We start from the raw sequence: 27,787 nt of genomic DNA on the forward strand, positions 1-27,787 counted from the left end.
CAGAGTCTCTCCCCCACCGTCCCCAGGGGAAGATGGGGAAGATACTGGTTTCCCGATGATATCCTTGGGTCTGAACAAGAGAGCACTGGCCAGCCAAGGCCAGGATGTCAACCCAGAGCGGCATCAGGGAGGTTCCAGCAGCTGCCATTGCCCTGTGCCCTGGCTCAAACCAAGAAGTCATAAGGGTTACAGACAGAGGGAAGGGAGGAGTGGGGAGAACCGGTGGGGTTTCCAGAGTGTGGTCATGTGCTGCCTTGCCTCTCCTCTGTCCCCATCCTCCCCACGTTTCATTAGCACCCCTGAGTTTCTCAGACAAGAAAGCTAATCCAGGCACCACAGGCCAGGGATGCAGTGCTGGCCAAGCCACTGAACCTCCCTGGGCCTCCACTTGTGCATCTGTAAAGTGAGGATGATCGTAGTGCCCACTGCCCAGGGCTGCGAGGTGAAGTGAGCTCACAGGTGTAAAGCACTGGGAGTGGTGCCAGTGACACCAGCAGCAGCCACAGCCCCTGGGGGCGAGGGCCCAGGGAAGGGAGTGGGAGTGAGAGATACAGAGAAAGGAGAAAAGGAGACAGAGAAACATGAAAGGAGGAGAAGGATGAGGCAGAAAGGAATGAAGAGGGCAGGGGGATGTTTGGCGCCTATGGGTGCTAGTCCCCACCTTGCTGGCTCAGGGCTCACTTTCTTGTTCTTTATTCCCCCATATAATCTGCTCAGAATTCTGAGGAATTCTGATTCCACCCCCCAGTGGTTACCATGGTGATGAAAAAATCTGGACCCAGTGGAAAGTTCTCTGTGCTCTTGGCAACGAAGCTGCAGCACCCTGCCTCCTGCCTGTCTGAGCGTGGGCGGCCAGCTACAACTGCTGCCAGCATTTGGGGCCAGCCGCTCTGCGTGGAGGACCAGCCCTGCCCCCGTAACATTAGTGTGGGAGCCCTGGCATCTCTGGCTCAAGGAGTCCTCGGGGAACCTCTAACCTGCCCTACTTCACAGGCTGCCGACTCGTCCAAGTCTGTCCAGGTCCCTGACTCCCCTGGGGTCTCTTTCCTGGGTCAGAGGTGAGTCCAGAGGGCACATGTACTAGATGACATCCGAGCTGCTGAGAGTCGGGGAACGCCACCTTTGCCTCCACTGCTCCCCCAGACACAGTTGTGGTGGGGTGCCATGGGCTGAACGTTTATGTTCCCTCAAATTCATGTGCTGGTACCCTAACCCCCGATGTAATAGAATTTGGAGACGGTATCTTTGAGAGGTGATTAGATCATGAAGGTGGAGCCCTGATGCTCAAATTAGTGCCCTTATAAGAAAAGAGATGATTTCTTTCTCTCCGCCATGTGAGGTGACATCTGCAAGTCAGGAAGAGGACCCTCCCCAGACCCCAACATGAAAGGAAAGAAGAGATATAAATGCTCATTGTCTAAGCCACCCTTGTCTTGGTTGACTAAGCTGACAAAGATGGTGGAGTTTGTTGGCCTGCTGTATTTGATCCCCTCCCGACAGCCCCAGTTTTCATTCAGTGTTAGAAAGTCACAGGGGCTGGGGATCTAGCTCAGTGGTTCCACCACCTGCCTCACAAGCGCAAGGATCCCAGTTTGATACCTGGTACCAAAAAAGAAAAAGTCACAGAGCCAGCTTTCAGTAGACTCCTTATCAGAGCCCCATGCTTGAAACTTGCTCCTCCTTCCTCTCCTCCCTTTCCCCAGCAGACTGAGCCTTGATCCACAAAGATTTTCTGAGCAGACACCAAGTTATCTCCTTCGAGTGATGGTTGGCCTTGGCTTAACCTGGAATCTCCCACTATTTGCCTACCCAGCTATTTTTCTGTCATAGGCTCCATGTGCTATGGTCTGAAGGTTTAGGTTCTCCAAGATTCGTATGTTCAAACCTAATACCCTGTGGTGTTATTGAAAGGTGTGGCCTTTGGATGGTGATCACATCAGGAGGGTGGAGCCATTTGTATAAAGGAATAGTATCAATATTTAAAAAAGACCCTAGAGAGCTGCCTTGTTTCTTCTATATGACACAGACCCAGTGAGAAGGTGCCACTGAGGCACAAGAAAGCCAGGCACCAAATTTGCCAGGACCTTGTTCTTAAACTTCCTAGCCCCATAACCGTGAGAAATCAATTTGTGTTGCTTATTAGCCACTTGGTTGATGGTGTTCTTTATATTGACTCAAATGGGGTAAGACAGCATGTTTTCAAAACCTTTGTTCTTTAAGTAAATAGTCTTTATTACATAACTACACACAATGGCTTATTTTTTAAATCACCAAAGCCTTGTATAATCCAGGTTCCACTATCCCAGAAGACAACACATGGGAGTCTTCAATACTGATATGGCCATGGGATGGATATTTTGAGGAAAATTCTCCAAAGTGCACACTTACTTTAGCCCAAGGCCTTTCATTTCCAGCCCTCTGAACCCTTTTCAGGGAAGAACCCGAGATTGGGAACCAGTGGAATTTCCTCAGGGCTTGCAGGCCAACCAGAGAATGTGACATGTGTTGTCTTGGGCCTCTGGCCTTGGACACATTGAGGTTGGCTGGGGCACATCATATTTACCATCCTTGTTAAAAAAAAAAAACCCTCCCATGGAGGTCTGGACATTCTAGGAGGATGAAAGGCCTTTGCAATTCTTGCAAGGATCCAGCTCTTGGAAGGAAGGGGCCTCCTACCCTGATTCCAATGATGACACTGGACAACACAACCATTGATTAGGAGCTAAAACCTGTCCTTTGTGCAGTGCCCATGACTCCAGAAGCTATTGTCCAAAGAATAGAGACAAAGACCATAGGTCCCAATGTTCCCTGAAATCTTGGAGTTTGTATATTCCCCTAGAGGTAGATTTCACCCAGTGTCTCCATTACACAGGAGTATAAACTGTCATCTAGAGAAAGAAAGTGATGGCATAGCCAGGGATGGGGACAAGGTGCAGATCAAAAGTGTGTGTGCATGTGTGTGTGTGTGTGTGTGTGTGTGTGTGTGTGTGTGTAGAATCAAGTTCTCTGTAACTCCTGAACTATGTAATTGTAGAAGAGTTGTAGCAGTTTTCTAAGCCTTAGTCTTCCTATATGTAAAGTGGGGCTCAGGTTATCAATCAACAATTAATTCCTTCACCAAATTGTGTGCTCATTAGGGGAAGGACCATGCCAAACCTTTCCTAACACAGAGCCTGGCAGAGTAGTCCTGGCTTAATCAAAAGGCAGGAACAAACCTTATGAAAGCATTCCTTTCCCACAGACCATTTACCTCACATTCATTTCATTCATGAGTTCATCCATTTGTCCAACCAATGTTTATTGTCATTGTCTGTATATGCTAGTAATGCAGCTGTGACGGAGATAGATTTGGAGCCTACAAGTGACTGGTGGGGTCAGACGCTAACCACCACACATTAGAATCTGGGAAGTCCAGGACCCCACCTGAACTCAAGTTGGGGAGACTTTCCTTAGAACCCAAGAACACCTCCTGAGAAGATGCCAACTCAGCCAAGACATCAGAGATGAAGATTTAGTGTAAGGAAATGAAGTAGGGCTAGAGTTTCCAGAAGTGGAAACAGAAAAGTCTAACGTAGAGGGAGAGAAGGAGGTTCTCTGGGACCTCAAGATCCTTTCCCCATGCATCCTTTTCCCAAAGGAACCAAGTCACTCAGGGGAAAAGTCCATGAAGCAGTTCAGGACCACGGAGAGCTCCAGGAAAAGCATGAAGCCACCGCTTGGATTTTGCTAACCCAAGGGGCACAGAGTAGCCGGGAAGAGGGGAAGAAGGGAGATGGGGAGCTTTGTGCAAACTGACTTTTGCTCTGAGTGGGTGGGTACCATGGAAGGTTTCGATCAGAGGAAAAACATGACCTGACATATTTAGTCAGCTCCTGTGTCAGTTTTCTGTTAGTAGGACAAATTGCTGAGATATATCAACTTAAAAAGAGGAAAGGCTTATTTTTGGCTCACATTTCCAGAGGTTCCCATCTAGGGTTGATGGGCCCCATTGTTCTGGGCCTGCGATGACACAGTCCATCATGGCAGAAGCTGTGGCAGAAGTCCGTTCACCTCTGGACTGAGTACAAAAGAGAGGAAGACAGCTGGAGTCTCAATACCCTGTGGAGGACAGCCTGCCCAGCTCCCGATTTCTTAAAAGTTCTATCACCTCCCAGCAGCACCATGGGGTAAGGGCCAAACCTTTAATACACAGGCCTTTGGGGGACACTTGTCCAAGCTGTGGCAGCTCCTGTGTTGAGGACAGATTGCAAATGGAAGGGGTTGGTTAAGAGGCTGTATCACTTACTCTGATGAGGGGGGCTGGTGGCATGGCCCAAGCTGGTAGTCACGTCAGACTCAGTAGATTCAGAAGGTAGCAACAACAGTGTGTACAGATGATGGGACGAAGGGTGGCAGAGGAGTGAAGCCTGACTGGGAAGACTTGGCCCGAGCACCTGGAAAGATGGAGCTGCCATCCATGGAGACAGGGAGGGGCAGGTGTGGGGATTCTGGTTGGAGATGCCCACTGAACATCCCAGGAGGACTGCCTTGGAGGAGGCAGTTAGAAATATAGTTCTGCATTTCACAGCCCAGAGTGGCTCTGAGGGGATGGGTTCTGTGAAGGCTCCCTGGGCCCAAGCCCGCTCAGAACTGGGATGCCCCATATACCTTTCCTGTATGGCTGGCTCATGTCTCAGGGTCAGCTGACACCAAGGCAACCTCTTGGATTTCTGCACAGCTTCACTGGGCAGAGTTCCTCCTATGCTGAGCAGATGTCTATCCCAGAGCTCTGGGGTCACAGGGAGAAAATGCTGATGAGAGACTAAGGGCTCAGATTGTAAGTGATAAGAATGTAGAGGAAAACTGTGGGGTCTCAAGATGCAGCTGTCTGCAGTCCTTCGTGAGACCTGGTGCACTCAAGATCACCAGATTCACTGGCAAAGCCACCTTCCTTCTAAGCTGCCTCCAGTGAGCTTCTGTGATTGACACCTAAGACCTCTACCCAGTCATGTTGGATACTGACAGACTCAGCATTCACTGAGAGAACAAGAGAAATGCTTGGTCCAGTGCAGAGAAAGTGCTCAATATCATTACCAGTTCTCCACAGGCATCTAGGATGTTGCTGACCATTGAGTTAAGCACTGAGAGGTGGGCAGCAGCTAACCAAATGAAGAAGGGGGAAGTGGATTCTAAAAATTCTCCACTGGTCCCCATGTCCCCAACCCATCTCTTCTCTCCATGGAGCACGTTACATCCTCATCTCCCTGTGGTGAATGTGGTCACGTCCCTTTTCGGAAAGGTAATGGCCAGGACAGAGCCCCGAGAGAAAACACAGGATCACTGCAGTGGAGACTGGTGTCACATAGTCTGGATTCAAAGTAAGCCCCACAACTTGCTGGCAAGTTACCGAACCCGTCTGGGTTCTGATTCATTTGTCTACAAATGAAGGGATGGTAACAGGACACACTCTGTAGACTTGTGAAGATGAAGTCTGGACATGGTGAATGCTCAAGAAGTGTCAGCGCTTATCATCACAGTCAGGGCCTCGGCTTCTTCTCAGCACATCCTGAAGGTCTGCCTTGGGCACCGAGCCTGCTCCAGTCCATGGACTCAGGCAGTGCCACTTCACAGGGAAGAACAGGAGTGGCCAGATGACGTGTCTCAGACCCCACAGGCAACCCACTGTCCACTCAGCCCTAGGCCCAGGGTCTGGCTAAGGAGAGAGGCACTGCTAGGAGACAGGGAAGATGCCATGGGAGCTCAGGAAGCAGAGGACATGGGGCAGGACCAAGGGGCATCATGAGAGATCAGTTCCAGCAGGAAGAGGGAGTGGAAACCAAACAGCCCTAGAAGAGCAGAGGATATCTGGCCACCAGTACCTGGCTGCCCTACTGGGTGTCCCCCATGCCCCTTCTTCTATTTGTTGAGTCAGGCAGCAGCCAGCACAGCTTTCTTGGGGTCCCTGAAGCCCCCCACTCAGTCCTACTTCCCTTTCAGCAGCCCCATGGATCCTCAACTTCTGCTCCCATTTGGCCACCATTGCTGTGTGTCCTTGGGCAGGTCTTCGCTTCTCTGAGACTCACACTCCTAAGCCATCCAGTGGGAACTGCCATCATTAAAACGCAGGTCCTGGAATCCAGGGGCTCTGATGCCCTGTTTGCTGTGTATCCCACAGCCCATAGTGAAGTCAGGTACATGATGTTTACAGGGAGTTTTGGAAGTGAATGAATGATTAAATAAATAAATAAATGAATGGGTGCCCAGCTTCGGTCCGAGGCCAGCTGTGGGCAACTGAGCTAACAGGCTCCAAAGTGCAGCTCGGCCCTATGCACCAGGTCTACATACACACGGGCAACTGCCTCATCTTTCTGGAAGCCTCAAGGACTCAGAGTCTCTCTACCTGGATCCAAATGCCACCTGTCCTCCCACCTTTCCTCATGCTTCCCAGCTCCAGTGTCTTCGCCCTGACCACCCAATGGGGATCCCCTCAGTGTTGCCACCGCCATACCTGTCCCTCCTGCTTCACTCTGCCCCCTAAATAGCTCAGTGCCACCCATTGTCTCCCCCGACCCCCTTCACCTTGGCCAGGTCATGTCATCTCTCCCCTGCTACTCCCCAGGTGACCTTCCAACTCATCCTCTCCAGTTACAAAGTCCAGCCCGCAATGGTTTCTCCTCTGCTACGGCCAGAGGAGACAGAGAGCTCTTGCCTCCATACTCCTATCGTCCTCCGGACCAAGTCCCAGTTTCTCAGCGTGGTCTGCATGGCCTTGGAGACCAGATTCCTGCTTAATTCTCCAGCCTCCTTCCTCTTCACACCCATGGCCTCTTCTGACACAATGCCCTCTTTTGTGTTTAGGAACCTTTGTGCTCTTTCATACTTCTATGTCTCTGCCCTTTCTATCCCTCCAACCTGAAAGCCTTCCTCATCCGCATGAAGAACACCCATTCCTCACGTCTCTCAGGAACATCCTGGCAAAGCCCTGACCATCTCCTTCTGACTTGCGCTATTTCTTGTGAATACATCTACTGTATTGGCTTTCTCACATTGTACCTTAAAGTTTTGGAGTGCCTTGCCTATGAGATATTTCCAGAAGAGGCTCATGGTTTATTCAGAGTGCAAAATTTAGACACGAATGTAGATGTGAATATTTAAATCAAAGCGGTATCCAGCTCAAGTAGGTGGTCATAACAACTTTGTCAATGGATGTATGGATGGCTAGGAAAGAAGGCAGATGGTTGGACAGACACATTGAAGGAATGGGGATGGAAGGAAGGAGGGACAGTCAAGTGGAAGGAATGATAGCCACTTAGTGGAAGGGCAAAAGGATGAAGAATGGATGAGTGGGGGAAGGAAGGATGGGATAATAGGAGAAAGGAAGGAAAGGAGACAGGATGAATGTATAAGATTAGTTGGATGGGATGGGTGAATGGAAGGATGAAAGAAATAGGAAGGAAGGGGTGGGTGAAGGATTGGAAGAGAAGATAAGAGCAAGAGTGGAAGAATGGATGATGAATGGCAAGATGCCTGGATTAATAGGTGGATGTGACAATTTTTATGCTCCTTGAGCTGGTCAGCTTCCTCCCAAACTTGGGGTTCCCTGAAGTGGGTTTCAGTTGTCTAACCTGGCACATATATCTTGCACATTTTGACCTTGGACAATAAATTAATCAGCCATTTGTTATTAAGAGAAACTAGAATCTGAGCATAATGATGCATACATGTAATTCCAGCTACTCGGGAGGCTGAACAAGAGGATTGCAAGTTCAAGGCCAGCCTGGAAAATTAGGGAGACTCTGTCTCAAAAATTTTTTAAAAAAGGGATGAGAATGTAACTCAGCTATGGCTTGGGTTCAAATCCTAGCATAGAGGGAGAGAAGGAGGGAAGAGAAGAGGGAGGGAGGGAGACACAAATGTTAGGAATCAATTTGATCAACTGTTCTAGGGGTTTTACAGGGGATGGGGCTCAGAAGGTTTGGAGCAGCCCGCCTAGGTCTTAGCCAGCCCCTGAGGCACCCACCTAGCTGGCTGTTCTCCAAACTCCTCACAGAGAGCTGCACTCTCCCTGCAGCCACGTCCATCTCCCCAGAGACTTGTCCTGAGCAGTGCCCTGCTGGCCACGAACCTAGGGAGAGGTTTTTACATGGAAAAAAAAAAAAAAGGCTCACCATCAGGTTGCAGCTGAGGAGACCTGGCAGGGCAGCTGCCTTTCTGCCCTGAATGTGACCCTGAGCCAGGCCTATGGCCAGACCGGACTTGGGTAGCATCAGAGAGAGAGATGGGAGTGCAGAGAACCTCAGAGGAGGAGAATGAGCAGGTCAGCGGCTCCTGCGTGGAACCCACATGGACTGGGGAGGGAAATGCACCTTTCCAGGTCACACTCCCAGTGACCCACATCTTCCCTGATCAGGCTCCACCTCCTAACAGCACACTGAAAGCAGGAGAACTGGTCACCCAGGTCTTGGGATATGGTAACAGTGCTGCTGAGGGTGACTTGTTACCTAGAGACCAATGAAGGAATACGCTGTCATGGGATCCCTCCTGCTGTGCCCAGCCTCCCTCACCGTAAACCCGGCCGCTGTGGAGTTTGCACCCCTTCCCTCTCTGTCTTATTCTTTCTGGAAGCTCCTCCTGCGGTGGGGGGGGAGAGTGAGCGTCTCATCTGGAGTCTGCTGAGACTGGTTCTCCTGCAGGCCACTGCTGCTGTCCTCTGGGTTTTAGGGCCTACAGGGACCCCTCTGTCCTCAGGCTGCTCCCTGACTGGAGCCGTCAGAACAGATCCCCCTGTGTGGAGGCCGAGGGCTCCTCAGCCATGGTCCTCAGTACTCCTGTCCTAGAAGCCACTCTCTGCTCTGGACTCCCACCTCCACCACCAGGACACTGAGCCACAGCTTGGTCTTTCACTCCAGCTGTGTCTGTGTGACCAGGGAAAGCTCCTACTGCCGGCCTCACCTCCGACCTCTGGAGTCCTTCCCTCTAGAGTCCAACTCCCTTTCATGGGCATCTCTCCGGGATGACTCACAGCGCTTTCCAGAGCTCACCCAGCCTACCCTGGACACCCACCCAGAATGCTGTTCAGCACCTCAGTCCTGATACCAAGATTCTTAGCATTTCTTTTCTTTTCTTTTGTGTTACCGGGGATTGAACTTGGGACCTTGCGCTTGCGTGTTAGTGAGATCCTAAAGAGGTTGGCGCTGGCATTTTCCCAAAAGTCTGCACCATCCAGTGTTATCATCTAAGGCCACCCAGCCCACTTCTTTTCCTCTTCCAAAGCACCCTGGGCACAGGCTGGGGCAAATTCCCCCGCACTTGTGTCCTCTCAGAAAGGTGACAAAGGTCCAGAGGGACAATGCAGGGTTGGGCTCAAAGCAGAGGCTCCAAAGGAAACTAGACCCAGGTTTCCACCCCCGCGAGGTGACCCTGGCCAAGTCACTTAACCTTTCTGATCTTTGAAAGGAGAGCATGATAGCAGCCTCTCCTGGATTGTCACAAGGACTGAGGAGGCAAGTCCTATAATGCATTTTGCACAGTGCCTGGCACGTAGTAGACTCATAGTAAACAGCAACTGTCATCATTGTTATGTGGCCCGCTGAGGCCTCATAGCCAGCCAAAGCACAGAAATCCCTGTGTCTCCACCCACTCCCAGCTCTGATTGCCCCTGCTGTTTCCCCTTTGATGGCCCTGCCCAGCTGTTTTCATGAAATGATGGTGCTCCTGACTTCCCATTAGAACGGAGAAATGTGCTTCCTTCCCGGCCCCTGCCATCACCAGGAGGAGCTCAGAAATCCAGGCCTCAGGGCCTGCTCCCAGCTGGGCTTCCCCCTTAGACTTACAGATCTCTGCTTGGCAGAGTCTCCCTTTTCTTTTTCCCCAACCCTTCTCCCCGAAACAAGACCAAAAGATGGTCCAGGAAAGGAGAGGATATTAAAATCTGGCTTTGAGGGCCAGGGATTTAGCTCAGTGGATCTGCTGCCTGCCTTGCAAGCACAAGGACCCAAGTTCGATCCCCAGTACCTTCCCCCCAAAAAATCTGGCTTTGAGTCAGACTCAAAAGGAAATGAGTCTCCCCAGAAGATGGGGAGGACTCTGCTCTGCCCTTTACTAATTCTTGGCCCACTGATATCCTGTGGTGGGGAGGTGTGCACAGGCCAGTGTGCCCTTCACCTGTGAACACCTTGGGGGCTGGACCTCCCACCATAGTCCTTATTGGTGGCCCTGTACCCATCACAGAGAAACCAATCTGTGTGACATCAGCACATGTTGATCGGTTTGTGACCTCATAAATCTGGCAGGGACTGAGTGCTCAGAAAATGGCGCCAGCCAGTCCTTGGGATGACCCACCAGGGTCACATCTAGGGGGAGGGACGACTAAGGAGGAATGTTTTGAGCTCACCTGGTCTTTAGGGAATTCCTAGACAGTGGCACCAGGGCCTATCCCACCAGGCCACTTTAGACAGCGTGACTCAGTGACCACGCTGACTAACCAGCCCCCTCTCAGAATCCTCAGTTAAAGAACTTTCTAGAAACCACAAGCTGAATTGTTTTTGCTTTCCCCAAGATAGTTTCATCCTGTAATTCTTCTCTTTCTCATTGTCATCATCCCATGACAATATCTTTGTTTCATTTGTAAGGATTACGATACACCAGGCATTACCCTAAGATGAATGAACACCTACACCACCCTACAAGGTTGTTAACTTGGAGGCCCAAAGGGGCTTCCTGCTCTCTTCTCAGAGGCAGCCTGCAGGCACCTAGGAAGGGGTGCGAAATGGAGTTTGGAGGCCCATCTCCAGGTGCCATGTTGTCCCATAAGCAACCACAAATGCCATCTTGCTATCATGAGCTTTGGTTCCTTCATCTGTAAATTAGGACTGTGATGGCACAAGGGGGATGAAGGGACACAGGGATGGGCCCAGGACAGGGACTCAATCCTCCCTTCCCACCTGTCCACTTCTGGCTCATGCTGACTTGAAAGTTCTCACCGACAGGATTCTGCTGGACCAAGGTGCCGGGGCAGGGTGAGGTAGACAGGACACCAGCTCTCTGGGCTGGTCTGGTGCATGCCCTACCCAGGTGAGTGACACCCTCTGTGTCCCTGTCCCTTCCCTGTTGGGAATGGTGAGCCAGGATCCTGGCACCCTCAAGGCTTGGCCCTGCACTGTCGGCCCTTTGCCATGCTGGGGTGACTCCAGGGTCAGGAGGCCTCCCCAGCATGGCCCACCCCACCCCACCTTTGAGGAAATCCACTCAGTCGCTCTGTTCCCTGAAGAATTCTCTGGAGTGAGGCCAGGCTGGACCAAGGTACACAGAGCTTTGTGTGTGGAATCTTGGGTGTATGTATGTGGGAGAGTGCAGCTTGTGCCAAAAGAAGCACCCCAAGGTGGGGCACATGGGTACTCTACTCTCTGAAGTTGGTTTCTGGTCAGCAAAGCCCCCAACCCAGTCCTCCTGGGTCCCCAGTATGGGCAACGCACAGCCCAGAGTGTAGCTGGCCCTCTCTCTGTGGAAGGGAGACAGAGAGGGCGGGCACTGGCTGAAGGTCACACAGGAGGGTTGGCAGCCTGCCACCTCAGGCTGGGCCTGTCACACGGAGGCCTGTTGTGCACCGAGGCTGTCAAAGGTAGTCCTTGACATTCTCCTCAAAGAAGGTTACAGCCTGCAGCACAGCTGAGACTCTACCGGGACAAAAAAATTCATTTTGCAGAACCAGGGAGCGTTCCCTTGCTGCACTCACTTTCCATGGCCTTCAACTCTTTAGCTTGCTTGTAACCACCTCTAGGTTTTTGCTCCAGATGATACAAAGTGGTAACTTACACATTGCAAGCATGAAAACAATGATACTCTACTCTTTATAGGTCAGTACAGACATGTCTCTGTTCTAAGACACGGAGAACCTGAGAAATGACCACAGCGGGGGTGTTCTCCACCTCCCAGGGCCTGATTCAAGGAGCTGCCTCCTCTGCCCCAGCTCTAGGGAGCAGTGTGGGGATAAAGCTCAGCAATGACAGCCAGCACGAGAGGCACAGATGGGCGAGCGCCTCCCAAGTTGGCCCCTCAGGCTGCCTCTTCTCCGTGACCTTGGGCCAGGCCCCTTCAGACTGTGTGTCTCATGCCCGTGTGACAGCCTCACGGGCGGAGCCCAGGGACTCTGATGCTGCTCTCCCTGTCCCTGTGCGGGTTGACACCCAGCTGGCCCCGGGGAAGCTGCCCCGTGAGGGGAATCACCTAATGCACCCTGGCCCAGTGGCTCAGGAAGGAAAGCAAGTGCTCTTTGAGTTGTCATAACAGAGCGGGCCTCCAGGCACCTGCTGTTTACCGAGGCTGAGCAAATACAGCCAGGCCCTAGCAACGGGCACAAAAGGGCCCTTGTGCCGCCTGCTCCTGGGCTACCTCCCCATGCAGCCCCGGCTGGAGCTCTCTGGGAGGCAGGAGCCTGGCCCGCGGCCTGGCCAGTGGGTGCACAGCCTGCTGTAAGCCTGTCCCAGGCGTGTCCAGGAGCCTGGCCCTTAGTGTCCCCTGGCCTCCAGGGGTAGGACAGTCAGTGGCTCTGCAGGTAGGAATCTGAGAAAGGGCTGGATTCGAACTTGTCACTCTGAGACAGAGCAGGAGAGCCTGGGCTAAGGAGGCAGCCCCCTGTGCCAGCCTTGGCTGAGCTGTGCTGAGTCCCCATTTTCCTTTGTGTGACAAAGGACTGCGAGCCCCCCTGGCTTGTGTGGAACAAGATGAGAATGTGTGAGGTTCTGAAAACTGCACAGAGGGAGTCGTAATTTCGAGGTGAGGGGCAGACAAGAGTAAGGATCAGGGATAAATGGGTCAGTCCCCCACTGCATGCTGGAGCCTCTGGAACCCACTTTGAAACTTCAGCGGTGTCTCTGAACCCCACATTTGGAAGCCCACCCTGCAGCCTGTGCAAGACAAGGGCGCCTGGTGCCTGGGACCAGCTCTCAGGGCCTCGCCTCTGAAGGGACCAGCCGAGGTGCCAACATGGAAAGCAAAATTCTAAATCTGTCAAGCCATGAACACCCCAGTCAAAAAACCTTGGAGAAGATGCGGAAAAGTAATTAATTCATAGGAGAATGAACGTTACTGGATGGTAAACACTTGGAAGCAGGAATCAACCTCACACATAGCCAAAGTGAAAATAAAGGCCTAGAGGTGGAGCTCAGTGGTAGAGCACTTCCTGAGCTGGGCGAGGCACTAGGATGATAAATAACTGAATTACAAATGTCTTACAGCAACCCTGAGGGTTTTTCTTAAAAGCCCCCATTAGATTAACAGAAGATCAGAAACCTTTCTCCCAGTGTGGCAGATTGCCCTTACTCACCTGTGGCCTTACCTGCCTCATCTGTAAAATGGGCAACCACGGTGCCCACCTTCTAGGTATGTGGAGAAACTGAAGCTAGCTGTCAGTCTAGAGCCCTTGGAGGCAGGCCAGGCACATGGAAATGCTTACTGAACACAAGTACTTCTTACTGCATGGTTACTGTTGGTTCAAAGTGTAACTTGGTACAGTCTCTCTGAAGGGCACTTTGGGGACATATATGCCAGGTTTTAACGAGTAACACAGACACTTGTCCAGGTCAGCCTGTTCCCCGAATGTCAACAGTGCCTCTGTCTGAATGAAGCACTTCAAGGAGGGCTTTTTGTTTCTTCTTTACGTTTTCTGTACTATTTAAAAATTTTAAAGTATGAATGTTTTTTAAAGCCCACTACAGCTATTTTCCTTTGTCTAAAGTTCCAGCATGGAGGGCTGTGCGTGCAGCTCTCTCAGTGGCAGAGTGCTTGCCTATTGTGTACAAGGCCATAGGTTCAGTTCCCAATATCACCAAAAACAAAACAACCCTGTCATTTTGCTGAGCCTGTAATCTCAGCTCTCGGGAGGCTGAAGCAAGAGGATTGCCACAAGTTCAAGGCCAGCCTGGGCTACATAGTGAGTTCAAGGCCCGCCTGAACTACCCAGTGAGACCCTGTCTCAAACAAAAAACAAACAACAAAAAAGTTCAAACACATTAAGTGCTGGCCGGGAAAACATGGCATTCTGTGTCTAGAAACACGGCTGGGTGCAGGCTGCTGAGGAGTACCAGACTTCAACTCTCACTTGCAGTAGGAATTGGGTTGGTGCTGAGGGTGACAGGGAGGCCTCAAGGTCTCCACAGAGGGGACATCAGTAGGTGGAGACACAGGAAGTGTCCTGGGCTCAGCAAAAGCACAGGAACCTGTGTGCAAAGGGGTCGGGGTGGGAGATGTGAATGCTGGTCAAGGTGGCCCACTCCTGTGATCCAGCACCCTGCGTGGCTGAGGCAGGAGGATTGCCAGTTTGAGGCCAGCCTTGCAAACTTTGACTTAGTGAGATTGTTTCTCAAAATAAAAAATAAAAAGGACTGGGAATGTAGCTTGGTGCAAAGGTCCTGGATTCAATGCCCAATACCAGAAAGAAGGAAGGGGGTGGGGGTGGAAAGAAAGGAAGAAAAGAAGGAAAATTCCGAGGAGTCAGCCTCAGAACAGCAGCCCCAGGAGGGCTCTGGTGTCTGTGTGCAGGGAGGGGATAGCCAGGGTGGCACAGAGCCACTCCAGCATGGCATACAGGTGATCACCTTCACCTGGTAGGGCAGCCAGGAGGGGACTTTGTGGCATTTGCAGCTCAGGGACCCCAAGCTTGTACCCATGACTGCTGGCCCCCCTCTCCCCACTGAAGGTCACCCCGCCAGAGCCTGTGGCTTGGCCCAGACCTCCCAGACACACCGGTCTGGCAGACCCTGGAAAGGTGCTTAGGGCATGACCGACTGGCACTGGTGTGTCCCCAAGAGAAGCTGACCCCGGGCATGGAGTGCTGAAGTGGAGGGCTCATGGCAGGTATGGCAGCCTCTGCTTCACAGGCTTTGAGGGCACAGTCGTTGTCTTCACAAGCACAGGAGGGGGCTCCCGTGACCTCCCGCTGTCCTTTCCTGTGTCTGTCAGCAGGGGCAGTGTGCGCGTCCCAAGAGAAGGAGGAGAAGAACCCTGGTGCAGCCATGGGGTGTGACTCGCAGCCCAGGCATTCGGGCCAGCGGGACATGTGACACTGTGACCAGGATCCTGGGGCCCCAAGTGTGTGTGTGTGTGTGTGTGTGAGACCACGCAGCCCTCCTGCTCCCAGAGCCTGCAGTAAGGCCTCTCTGGCTCAGCCTGCTGCCTTCAGCGTACAGCCACCCTAGAATCCGGGGTCCTCCCCACTTCCCAGGGAGTTCCAACCCTTGTGCCCTCTGTCCCCACACTGCCCCCTGCTGGAAGGACGGAGGTTGGAGCTCATGAGAGGTGGAGACATTTTGATTGGCCTTTCCCCTCCTTCCTGGCCAACAGAACTCTGATTTTGTTCAAAGGAGCAGGAAATAAATATTGCCTCACCACCAGCTGGTCATTGTGGTGACCACCCTATGCTTCTTTGCCAGATCCTGTCTTTCCTAGCTTCTTTTTGACCCAGTTTCAGGCCATGAAATATAAAGAATAGGGTGGGGGGACTTCTGGGAAAGATTTTGCTTCTTCATAAAATGGATGGATGCGACAGGAGAGTTTTCTTAATCCCTGCTCCCCCACCTTTTAACATACAGGAGTGCATACATGATGTCTGGTGTTACAGCAGCGATCCTGTAACTATGCAACCCCAGATTAGCTCTGAAGATAGTGGACAGAGAGATAAAAAACTTGGGTCCACAGTGACCCCCACCAAGCTTTCAAACCACCCTGAGATTACCTGTATCCAGCATCCTTAATGGATACTGTATTTATTGTTTAGATTCTATTACTCACAGCCAAACATATCAGAGATGTACTGAGTTGGATTTGCTTAATATACGTGCAAACCACCCATCTCGGTGTTCTCAGTAGACAGTGGCCATGCTTGCCATCAAGTGCACACACGTGTGTGCAAGTTGCTCACACACGTGGGAGGATGATGGACATGTGCTGTAAACACACATAGGACTCTAGGATCAGAATGGTTCTGGCTCCTTGTGTGGCTCGGGCCCTCGGGCCGCTCCGGAAACTTGCTGCCCTGTGTGCAGGTTCCTTAACTAAGCAGGCAGGATGGAGATAGCTATGTATGCAGGTGGGGAAACTGAGGCTCTGGGAATTGCCAAAGAAGAGAGCCAAAAAATTGCGACCTAGGTGAGCCACACAGCACCTTGTGTGCAGGGCTGAAGGTGCACACAAAGGTGGGTGTTCAGGTGTGTATAGGGTGTGCAAGCAGGCACAGTCCCTAGGCCAGCATTCAGCGGACCCTGGGGCTGTGTCTTCCCCCACACAGTAGTCGCCCTCCCCAGTCCCTTGCTGGCTCTACAGACACCTGGCTCTGCAGGCCTCCCTGCACCAGGGCCCTGGCTCCGCAGCGGGACTTCTCTCCTTCTCCAAAACAGCCAGACCACAGCTCCCTCGGGATGGGGCGGGCTCACTCAGGCTGTCTCCAGCTGGCTGCTTTAGTCCAGGCCCCTTTCCTCCCAGCAGCTCCCCTCCTTGGCAGAGAAGACCCTTCTGGCTTCCCTGAGGACAGGGGTCCACTGAGACCCCAATCCTGTCACCCTGAAAGGCTCTTTTCTCACCCTCTTGCTGTGGCCCTCGCCTCTCTTTCTGGAGGGGCAGCACAGGGAGCATTCAGTGGCCCCCAGAACATGGGAAGCCACCCTCCAGCCTTGAGCCACAAACCTCACGATTCCCGGTGTTCTCCCAGCAAATGTGACATCCTCCCCCCAGGGAGTCTTTGACCCAGTTTAGGCCCTGAGCCAAAAGGTCCTTAAAACAAAGCAAAGCCAAGGAGAGAGAGAATTGCTCTTCTGACAGAGAAAGCCAAACACTGTCACCTGCCAGGGCCACTGGCTGCCTCCCAGGAGCTGCGGAGAGGAGAAGAGGGTGGCCAGGAGCCAGGCCAGGAGGGTACCCTTGTGTGTTGGGGGCCTTGGGGCCCTACTGGCAGGGGGCAGAGGCTGTGAGCAGGCACCCAGCCCACTGCCCATGGGGCCTGTGACCTTTGGGGTGGGAGTCCCCACCCCTGGAGGGCTCCTGAAGCTCTTGGGAGACAGGGCCAGGCAGAGCCCTGGAAGGCACCTGGCAGACATCACAGAACGGTTGGGCCACTCTTCCCATGGTCCCTGTGCCTGTCCCACACCCGGCCTGTGGGAGACAGGATGGCAGTAACGACGGCAGTAACGATAGGGTCCGTAGACGGCCTCACTCTCTCAGATCCTGGCTTGAGAGACTGAGGCTCGGAGTGAGAACTCCAGTGGGCTCGTGATCTGTCTGAGGGAGGACAGGGGCTAGAATACAAATCTCCTGGCCTCCCCGCCTCACAGCCCCTCAACTAAATAGTGCGCTCCCACATGTAGTGCCTTCAAGGAGGGGCCTATAATGAGGTGCTTTCACTTCCCCTCATTCACAGGTAAGCAGGGTGGAGCACAGAGAGGCCAAGCAACAGACCCAAGGCCACACAGCAGATATGCAGCGCACAGGACTAAAAGCTGGGACACAGACACTAGGGCTAATAGCTGTGGCCCATAAAGAAGCCAGAGAGAAGCTGATAGAGGCCTTTGTTCTCCGCTCACTGCCCAGGCCCTGGGCCAAGCAGGTAGGGTATCATGAGAGCTGCCTGGCATGAATGGACCGTGGACCTCCTCTCTGTTCCAGCTGTAGGCCTTCCCCGGCCTCTGGAGCCTCACCTTGAGAGCCCCTGCACTGTCCCCTGCTCTCTGGGGGAGCTGTGTGTTCTTGGGGAGTCATCTGGGCCCGGCCTGGCCCTCTACCCAAGTGTGGTGCTGACCCTGCACACCGCCCTCTGCCCCTTGGTAAACCAGCTGCTGCCTGGGGCCTCAGAGAGAGACCCCTCCCTGCCGGGCACGCAGCTGGGGGATGGAGGAGCAGAGCCTGTGGTGGTTGCCAGGCAACAGCAGCCCAGGGCCTGCGAAGGCTGCTGAGAGCTGGCAGGAAGTTGGGCTGCTGGGAGGCAGCCGCCCCATCATTCCTTCTGCTCCAAGGCAGGGTGCAGGCTGGGAGAGGGTCCCTGGGGGTGTGCTGGTGTCTGCAGCCTGGGAGCCTCAGACCTGTGGGATGTAGAGCGTGAGCCATACCCTCCTGCCTAGAGAACTTGGCAGGAGGAACTTGGGGACTGGCGTCCTGCCTCTGACCCTGCTCCAGTCTCAGGGAAGTTTTTCAGCCTCTCTCAGGCCCTGGCGCTCTCATCCGGGATGGGAGCTGCTGTAACAAACCCCACGCTGGTGGCTTTGCCAGTAGAACCCCATTTCCTCACCCCTCTGGAGGTGTGAGGTGAGTTGTCCTGAGGCCTCGCTCCTTGATGTCCAGGCCCCTGGCTTCTCTCTGTGTCCATGCAGTCAGCTCCCAGTGTGTGCCTGGGCCCTCATCTCACAGATGGACATAGTCCTCTTGGCTTTAGCGTCCTATAACTTTATGTAATCACTTCTTTAATTGCTCTGTCTCCCAATACAGGCACATCCTGAGGTACTGGAGATTAGGGCTTCAGCGTATTTATTTTCAGGGGGACTCAATTCAGCCCACAACAGGGTATAATCTGAGTATCTACCTCCTAGGTTTGCTGTGAGGATTATTTACCACAAGAGCAGCCACCAAGCCTGGGCAACACTTGGTAGCCATAAATTTACACTTCAGGGGTGCCCAGACCCACCCAAAGGAAATGTGGGGTCCTGGAGCCCAGTCCTGGCTGAGGGGGTCGTTGCCTAGGGTGCTGCCTCCCAGGCCTGACCTGTGCAGTCTCCCAACAGCCGGACAGGCAAGGACCACTCTCCTCTGGGCCCCTTGTGAGGCCTGCAGAGCTTTGTTTCTGAGACGTCTTGTGTGAAGAGATTCAAAGGCGCAGTCTGAGCTTTTGAAGTAAGAAAGTGGGCAGGATGTCAGGTTCCACAGGCCGGCCAGACCTCCCCGCCTGTACTTCTCAGCTAAGGCCCGCAGGAAGCCATGCCGCCCATCTCAGTGGCCTGTACTCTGGGATTGATGTTTCCCATGGTGATCGTGTGAGCCAACTTCTAGAAGACCCAGGTCCATGCTGCTCCCATGAGCACATGTTGGGTGTTTCCTGGCCAAAAAGAACCCCGGATTGAAAGGTAGCTTCCCTTCTCTGCAAAGGGCCCAGCTCACTGCTATAGTGAGGGACTGGAGGGGAAGGAATGGGGCTGGGCCATGAGTTTAGTGCTCCTTTGGAGATTTTGAGAAAATGCCGGGCTTGCGGTCATTTTGAAATTTTGTTGAATTGCAGGATTTCTCTATCTTAGACCAGAGACTCTCAGAGCAGGGCATGGTGGTGCATGCCTGTGATCCCAGCACTCTGAGGAGCTGGGGTGGCAGGATTGCAAATTCCAGCCTGGGTAACTCAGTGACTTAGTGAAACCTGGTCTCAGAATACAAAACAAACAAAAAGGGGCCGGGACTACAGCTCAGTGTGAAGGCCCTGTGTTCAGTCCTCAGTATCGCAAAATCAACTAACAAGCCAACCATGGACTTCAGGTGGAGAAAACCATGGCACACAACAGTAGCTCAGGAGATGTGCTCTGATTCTCACAGCGGCACAGTGCCCCGGGGGCTGCTGGGCAGAGGGTCTGTTCAGCCACCATAGCCTGTTTCTCTCTGGGGAGGAAGGAAGCCACAGCAGGGAGCCTGGCCTCTGGTTCCCGCATCTGCCACCTCCCTACAGGCTTCTTTTGGCAGGAAGGGGTATAGACACCAGGATGCTTCACCAGACCCCTGGCAGAAGCCAGAGCCAGGCAGGACGAAACCTCTTTCTTGTCCCCAGGGAGTCCAGCCAGTGTGACCAGCGACTTTCACACGAACCCTTCCCTGGGGCAGTGTTCAGGGCCTGTCCACGTGCTCACCCAGCCCTGCCTCAGCTCTGGAGGGCACAGCGCTGGGGAGTGGGGAGCCTCTGGGCTCCCAGGAGAGGTGAGGATGAGGAGGCCGCTCCTGCCCCACCCCGGCTCCGGCTCCTGGCAGCCTGGCTTGCCTTTCCTGGCGGTGGGAAGCCCAGGTGGCCCTGGGCAGAGCAAGAGCAGTGTCCCTGTCGCCTTGGTGCTTGGCCCTTGCACCAGGCCCCACCCGGCCAAGCCTCTACTTCCTGAGCCAAACCCTTCCTAAAAAGGAAGTGGGCTGTGGTGGCCCAGGCTATTCTTAGACAATTGTGTTGAAAACCCAAAGTATATGTAGCATCACGTGTTTTCTTTATGGGAAGAAAAAAGTGGGAGTACACAGATTCCCACCCTCCCCTTCTCAGTGGGCTGTACCCCTGGGAGGAGGCCCTCATCCAACCATCCCCGGGTCTGCCCAGCGTGGGGTTGAGGGGCTCAAGGCTTTGGGCACAGATAGGACCCGCTCAGTCCCTTCTCAGCCTGGAGTCTTCGAGGCTGTGAGGCACAGAGATCACCTGACTTAACAGGCGGAGACTCAGGGCCAGCAGGTCCTCACTCAAGCTTCGTTAAGGTCTGATAAGCAAGAACTGCACATATTGAATACCTGTCCCTCAAGTCTCCCTTTCACCTTGGTGATAATCCCTCCCTCCTGACCTCACTGCCTCTCTGGCCCAAGAACCCCTAGATCTCCTTTCTGTCCAATGGGTCAGTTCATAATTTCTAGAGTTGTATGTTTTATATCGATGGAATCACAATTCAGTGCTGGAGATGGGGCCCAGGGCCTCTGCACTGAGCTACATCCCCTGTGCTTTTTAAAATTTTTATTTTGAGACAGTGTCTCATGAAGTCACTAAGTTCTCCAGGCTGTGTTTGCACTTGCAGTCCTCCTGCCTCAGCCTCCTAGGATGTTGGGGTTACAGGCATGGTGGCTGCGTGTTATCTTTGGCTGGCTTCTCTGCTTCATTGTTATTTTGAGTCATGTCATTGTGAGAATCAATGATTTATCTTTTATTGCTGAATGGTACCCATGGGGAAGACAGATCACCATTTGTTTAGTTAGTCATCTGTGGGTGGACATTGGAAGTGTATCTAGTTTGAAGGTATTACAAATAAAGGTGCTGTGAAATTTGTGTACCTATCTTCATATGAACATATACTTCCTTTGCTTTGAGGGAAACAGTAGGAGAGGAATTCCTGGACTACTTTATGTTTAGCTTTCTAAGAAACTGTCATAATGTTTTCCAAAGTGGCTGATTTTACATCCCTAGGTGTGTGGGAATCCAGTTTCTGCAAACCTTCACCAACACTTGTTACTGTTTGACTTTCTGATTAGTCATCTTAGCAGATATGAGATGAAATCATGCTGCATTTTTTATTTGCATTTATCCCATGTTGAATATTTTATCAGTACTTGTTGATCCAAATGCACTTTTTCTTCAAATAAACTTTAAAAAAAACCCCACTTCTCACTATGATGTAGTTTAGGCTGGCCTTGAACACACTCTATAGCCTAGGCTGCCTTCAAATGCATGGGATCCCCCTGCCTCAGCCTCTTGAGTGCTGCAATTATAGGCCCATGCCACCATGCCTGACTTCTTCAAATAAACTTAATTTTAGACTAATTTTTGATTTACCGAAAAGTTGCACAGATAATGCAAGAGTTCCCAGAAACCCCTTGATCACTTTGCTCTGATAGCAGCCCTCATGTTTTCCTGATCCATTGGTCACAACTGAGGGGCACACAGCATTTGACTGTGATCAAAACTGCAGACGGTGTTCCTGTGTCTCTGCTGTGGGCACGAGCAGGCCTTCCCACCTAGACCACACTGTCGTTAGTTACCACATCCCTGTCACCCTGTGGTTAGTGTCAGTTCTCCGGCGTTGCCTTGTGTCTCACGGTCCGGGCGAATTTGAGGGGTGCTGGACACATATTTACTGAAGGTCCTTGATTTGGATTTGTCTGAGGGTTTCTCATGAAGAGGCTGGGGTACCCTGAGGGAAGTGCTGCTCTCCCCATCTTTCCGGGGGCACGCGCCACTCCTGTGGTTCTTCAGCAACAACGACACTGACCTCCATCACTGCTTTCCCCTCCTGAGCTCTTCTCTGGGGGGTCCAGCGTACTCTGGAGATGCAGCTTCCCAGGTGCACCACGCTGACGTTCACTTTGACCCTGGCCCTGCCATCGCCCTGCCCCTGGGGACAGGGCCCAGTAATGTCTCAACTTGGCAAAGTAGCAATTCCAAAGGATCTGGGGTGAGCTGGTCAAACTTCCCTACCTGTTACACAGAAGAGGAAACTGAGGCCCAGAGATGGGGTGACTCATTTCTGGGCAAACGGCAAGGGGGTCCTGGCCCAGGGGAAACGCTAGCTAGGTGAGCAAATACGTGACAAGGACTCCCTATGACCATGGAGGCAGCCATGCCGGTCATGTCTCCTCCAGCCAACTTCACAAACAGGACAGTGAGAATGGGGGAGACCAGGGGAGAATGTGCCAAAGAACAGACAGTGTCGGTGTTAAAAATGGGAGGGGTTTTGCCCTGGTACCACACGGAGGTCATGGCTGGGTCCTGGGGGCTGGATGGAACATGTGTTCTTGGTCATCTCTTCTCCGAGTCTTACTTTTTTTTTGTTGTTGTTACCAGGGATCGAACTCAGGGCCTTGTACTTGTGAGGCAGGCGACAGCACCACGGAGCTAAACCCCTGGCCCTGAGTCTTACTTTTCCACCTATAAAATGGAGATAATCACCATGTCTTCAGTGCATTACCTCCAATTTGTGTAATATGATTCAGCCAAGGACAGGGTATGTGCGTGTCCTGTTGTGTGTTGATTTTGATGTGTGCTAGAGGTGTTTGGTTGACATTTAAAGAACCCTAATCAGGAGTACACACACTGGGCCGGTCAGCTGGCACCAGAAGGACTGACCAGCAGCTAGGGGCTGGAGGCAGCCAGGCCATGTGAACAACTGCATCAGGCCCAGAGGAGAAACGCTGTATGTGCACACGTGCTAGTGAGGTTAGTGGTGTTGAGTGTATGCACAGAGTAGTTCTATGGCTTAACTATACTCCCGAAAGTGTTAGGAACTCGATTGCCATCGTAAGAGTAAGAGGCGGGAACTAAACTTTTTGTTGTTGTTTTTTTGAGACAGGGACTTGCTGTGTAGTTTAGGCTGGTCTTGAATTCACTATGTAGCCCAGGCTGGCCTTGAATTCACAGCGATCTTCCTGTCTCGGCCTCTGGAGTGCTGGGATTACAGGCGTGCGCCACCAAGCCTGGCTGGAACTCGGACTTTTAAGAGATGATTAGGCCAGGAGGGATCTCTCTGCAGGAATGCACTGATGCTATAACTATGGGAACAGATTTCTTATATGAGGATGAGCTCAGCTCCTCTTGCTCTCTCTCCTTTTCTTGCTTTTCTGCCAGAGGATGACATAGGTGGGAGATCCTCCACTGCCATCTTGGACTCCGCAGTCTCCAGATGGTGAACCAAGACATTTCTGCTCATTATAAATTACCCAGTCTGTGGTGTTCTGTTGTAGCTACACAAAATGGGCCAAGCCAGCTAGCCACGTTGTACAGAGGCTTCTATCTCTGGGGTGTCCCAGGACCAGGGACTCTTGTTCCGTGAACAGACACCTTTGAAGATTGCGTTGCCTCTCCTGAGCCCAGCCACCAGTCATGTTCTGTCAGCCACCTCACCAGTTCCTGGCCGCACACTGGCTGCACCTTGGCACTGTTGCCAGCGGCATGGTCTGTCTGCACCTCCCACTCCCTGAGTATCATCTGGCGCATGATCTTGTTGCTACTACTGCTCCCGATAGGCTACTACCCAGAGTCACTGGGCAAAAACTAGTGACCAAAGCCACCAGTCTGGCTCTGGTCAGCTTCCTGACAGCTTCCTAATAAGTGGTGGAAAATACCATAAATGCGGGCTAATAAATGTGAGCTAATGGACTAACATTCCTCCTGGAAGCTACGATAAGAAATCAGAGATGCTGGGGGAAAAAACATGCACATGAGTGGCTAAGAGAGAGGCTTCTGGAGTCCTGTATCTGGGTGCAAATCCTTCTTCAGCGACTCCCAGCCCTCAGGAAGTTGCTTCATCTTGAAGGAGCCTTGGTTCTTCACCTGCACCTGTGTCCGTAGCAACAGTATCTGTGGTATAGGGTTGCCAAGGGGATTCGATGCGTCGGTGTATGTGGACCACTCAGAACAAAGCCTGGGTGCACGACAAATGCCCAATAAATGTGAGCTGACACAAATGACCCCACCGAATATGGTTGCACAATGTGGAACTTGGGTTACATAATCGGCAGTACATTCATATAACAGAAGTAAGCTGTCTTCAAAGACAGCTCTTCATTATAAAGACTCTTTATTGTCCATAAAGAGCTTTAATGACAAAAACATTAAAAGAAAAGGTCTGTGATGTGTTGTATGTAGCATAATCTCACTTTACTGAAATATATACTTGTAGGAAAGTGCCGGGAGGCACTAGGCCAAAATGTTCAGAAGGTGGCACAAGATGGTAGAAATTGATGACCTAAACCTTTATATTTCTGACACTGTCCATGGTGGAACTTGTCCATCAGAAGGTGGAATAAGGGCCGGGGGTTTAGCTCAGTGGTTCCGGCACCTGCCTTGCAAATGCAAGGACCTGAGTTTGATCCCCCGTACCAAAAAAGAAAAAGAAAAAGAAGGTGGAATAATGGCCCCCAAAGATATCCACATCCTATCCCCTGGAACCTGTAGGTATGTATCTTCCAATCTTCCACGGCAAAAGGGACTTTGTCAATGTGACTAAATGAAGGACTTGAGGTGGGCCCAAAGTAGTCTTGAGGGTCTTTCAAATGAAAGAGGAAGGAGGGGGGTCAGAGTTGTGGAAGGAGATGCACCAAAGCCCAGAGCCATAAGGGACTGATTCTCTCTGGGGTACCTGGAAATGACCCTGACATCACCTTGATTTTGCCCCTGAGAACCATGTCAAACTTCTGACTTCCAGAGCTATAGGGTAAAAAATTGGTGTGGTTTTTAAGGCATTAAGTTCTGCAGCCCAAACCTGTGGCCTTCAAGGTGCTGCCCCAGGCAGCTATGGACCTGCACCGTGCTGGTGGCCTCAGCCCAAGCGTGGCCTCTGGGTCGGAGGAGGCCAAGGTGAGGAGAGGCCCATCTGGCCCCTTGCAAGCCTGGAACAGTGGTGGGTAGTGCATCCACTTCCTCTCCTAACCTCTCGCCTCCTCCTCCAAGCAGAGCACAGTGGGATTGGGACTCCTATCCAGCTTCCACCTGGGCACGTCACTCTGAAGCTGTCCTCCCTGCCTCCTTGGGTCTTTGGTGTGTCTTGGGTTCTCCAGGCCTCTGCTTAAGAGGAAAGGAAGGAAGAAACCCTCCACATCCACAACCTCTGTTACTATGTCCAGCAGCCCCAAGAGGGAATATTACAGCCCCAGCCATGGAGACTGTGGATGGAGGCTCTGGTCCATTGGAGGTGACGTGACCAGGCAGAGCTGGGATTCCAGCCAGATCTGTGTGACCCATGGTCACCAGGAAACCCTATTGTCCTCAAGGGGTCAGGGTAAAATGGCTGAAGATGGAGGAGGTGGGCAGCCAGATGGCCAGCTGTGGCTCCTGGTTAGAGACAGACTTTCCCGCCACCTCCCTGTGGCCAGCACCAGGCAGGGCCTGAGCATCCAGCAAGGGTCCTGCTTGCTGGTCTGGCTCTGAAGCTGCATATGGTGGCCCCATGGGGTGATAGCCTTGGTGTCCCCTGCCTGGCACCTACAACCCTGCAGCTGCATGCTGACTCATGTCTCAGCCCGGAAGCAGGCTGAAGAGAGGCAATGGTCCTATCTGACCATGAGTGCTCAGAGGGACAGTGACTCAGGGTGGCCCTGAGGGAGGTGCAAGGCTGGAGAGGGTCTTCCAGGGCACGGCCTTGCAGAAGTGCCACAGCTGTGCCCCTGGAGACCTTGTGGAGGAGCCGATGTCTGTGAGTGAGGCGGTCACAGGATGTCCTTTTCCTGGTCCCATCTGGCCAGGCGTGGGAGCAGGAAATGAGGACCATGTGGGAGGAGGGCTGGTGGCAGGAGCAGCCTCTTGGCCCTTTCCATCCATCTCCAGGTGTGTGTGTGTGTGTGTGTGTGTGTGTGTGTGTGTGTGTGAGTGTGTGTGTGGTATGCATAGGGTCCCTGAGGCCAGCACAGCCTGTCCACTGCCCCCACCCCCAGGACTTGAACAAGGGCTTAGGGCTTTTGGTGAAGTATGTGGATGCTTTTGGATGAGGCAGAAAGGACTCAGAGGAGCCAGTGAGGGGAGGTTGCTACCACCTTGCGCAATGTCCCAGGGCACTGCTGGGCATACTACAACATGGTTGGTGTCCCCAGCTGGGCAGTGCCCAGCCTCTGGCCTTGAGAGGAGAGGGGAGAAGAGCAGAAATGAGCCTGGTGGAGACCAGAGAATGGGAGCTGAGCTGTGGGAAAGGAAAGTATCAGAGGGAGATGGCAGAAGAATGTGGCTGTCCATTCTGGGGAGTCCCTTCTGCTGCCCCAGGCTTCAGCCCGCCTGAGACTGGCTGTGCTGGGAGACCAGGGCCAGGCTGGTGATGTGCCCAGCACAGACAGGTTGGAGGGCAGGCAACTCCAGGTATGGTGGGGACAGTGCCTGGAAGAGGACAGCACCATGGGCAGATGGCACGAGCATCCCAGGGTGATGTGTGACTTCCAGGGAGATCTGTGTGGCCAGCTGGAGGAGTCTTCAGCTTCTCATGTGGTCGCAGACATGGACACACATGTGTACACATCTCCTTACAGCGTGAAGACAGGCGAGGGGCTCAGGCCCCAAGTGGGGACGGAGTCGTGGCCTGTGCTCCAACCTTTGACCTGGAGACAGACACACAGGTCAGCCCATGGGCTTCGAGAGGCTGAAGATGGGAGAGGCCTGCTCTGGCCCACACCTCCTGGTCCTCACAATCCTTCTCAACCCAGAAGGGTCGACCCCTCTAAGGAAGTGGCTTGTCTCTCTCCTTCCCCTGCTGGCCCATTCACACTCCTGTTTTCCTCCAACTCCACATGTCACCGCCATCCCCACCCTCATCTTGCTCCCTGCTCAGTAAGAAACAGGGGCCCTGCCCCACAGCTCACTGGTATGGGGAACCCAGGTGCTTCGTCCCCCCGCTGTTGCTACTTTGCTGAACTAACCTGGCACCTGCCCCTCTCCTCACTGTTCCCAGGGCAGCCCCTGCTGGTGGGGCAGGTTGTCACCCTCTGACCCTGTCGCCTCCCCCGTGCAAACCAGGCATGCTCAGGGAATGCCCTTCTGGAAACAGCCCCCTTCTGCCCGCTGCTGTTCCCTCTGTTGAGCCCCCTCAGCAGTGACACGCTTGGAAAAGATGCCCATGTTTCAGACCCTCACTCCCTTCTCTCTGGAAGCCACTGCAGCCTGCTTCTCCTCTCCATGCTGCCCAAACAGCTTGCTTTACTCAGCTCAGGCTGCCATAGAAAATGCCCCAGATGGAGTGGCTTCAACAACAGAAATCCTCACAGTTTTGGAAACTGAAGCTCAAGATCAAGGCTCTGCTGATTTGGATCGTGTCATGGGCTCCTGTCCTGCTTGCATATGGCTGCCTCCTCCCCGTGTCCCCACACGTCCTCATCTTCTAAGGACACCAACTGTCAGATTACAGTCCCACCCTTAAAACCTCATTTACCTTCATTATTTCCTGAATGGTCCTATATTCAAAGAGAGTCACACTGGGGTTAGGGATTCACCAAATACATTTTTTGGGAGGGTGAGCACAATTCAGTCCTATAGTACCACTCATCAGGACCTCTTTTGACCTCCACATCACCAAATCCAGGGTCAGTCCTTACGCCTCACTCCATGGGCATCTGACGCTCAGCCTGTCTGAAGACAAAA

The 27,787-nt window shown here is 52.7% G+C and overlaps 2 long non-coding RNA genes across 2 annotated transcripts; one reads left to right on the top strand and one right to left on the bottom strand.

Annotated features, from left to right (window-relative positions):
* The first annotated feature begins 807 nt into the window (after nt 1-807).
* On the top strand, nt 808-23,800 carry LOC104856798. The gene is made up of 3 exons (XR_778719.1): nt 808-1,058; nt 17,387-17,572; nt 23,297-23,800. It is a non-coding gene; the product is annotated as an uncharacterized LOC104856798 (long non-coding RNA).
* Nucleotides 3,671-4,725, bottom strand: LOC104856797. Its single transcript, XR_778718.1, has 3 exons — nt 4,648-4,725; nt 4,286-4,447; nt 3,671-4,057 (listed from the first exon to the last, which is right to left on the bottom strand). It is a non-coding gene; the product is annotated as an uncharacterized LOC104856797 (long non-coding RNA).
* Nucleotides 23,801-27,787: the final 3,987 nt, after the last annotated feature.

Source organism: Fukomys damarensis, unplaced genomic scaffold (genome assembly GCF_012274545.1).
Source record: "Fukomys damarensis isolate Sample0158 unplaced genomic scaffold, DMR_v1.0_HiC HiC_scaffold_21, whole genome shotgun sequence".
In the NCBI taxonomy this organism is placed as follows: domain Eukaryota; kingdom Metazoa; phylum Chordata; class Mammalia; order Rodentia; family Bathyergidae; genus Fukomys; species Fukomys damarensis.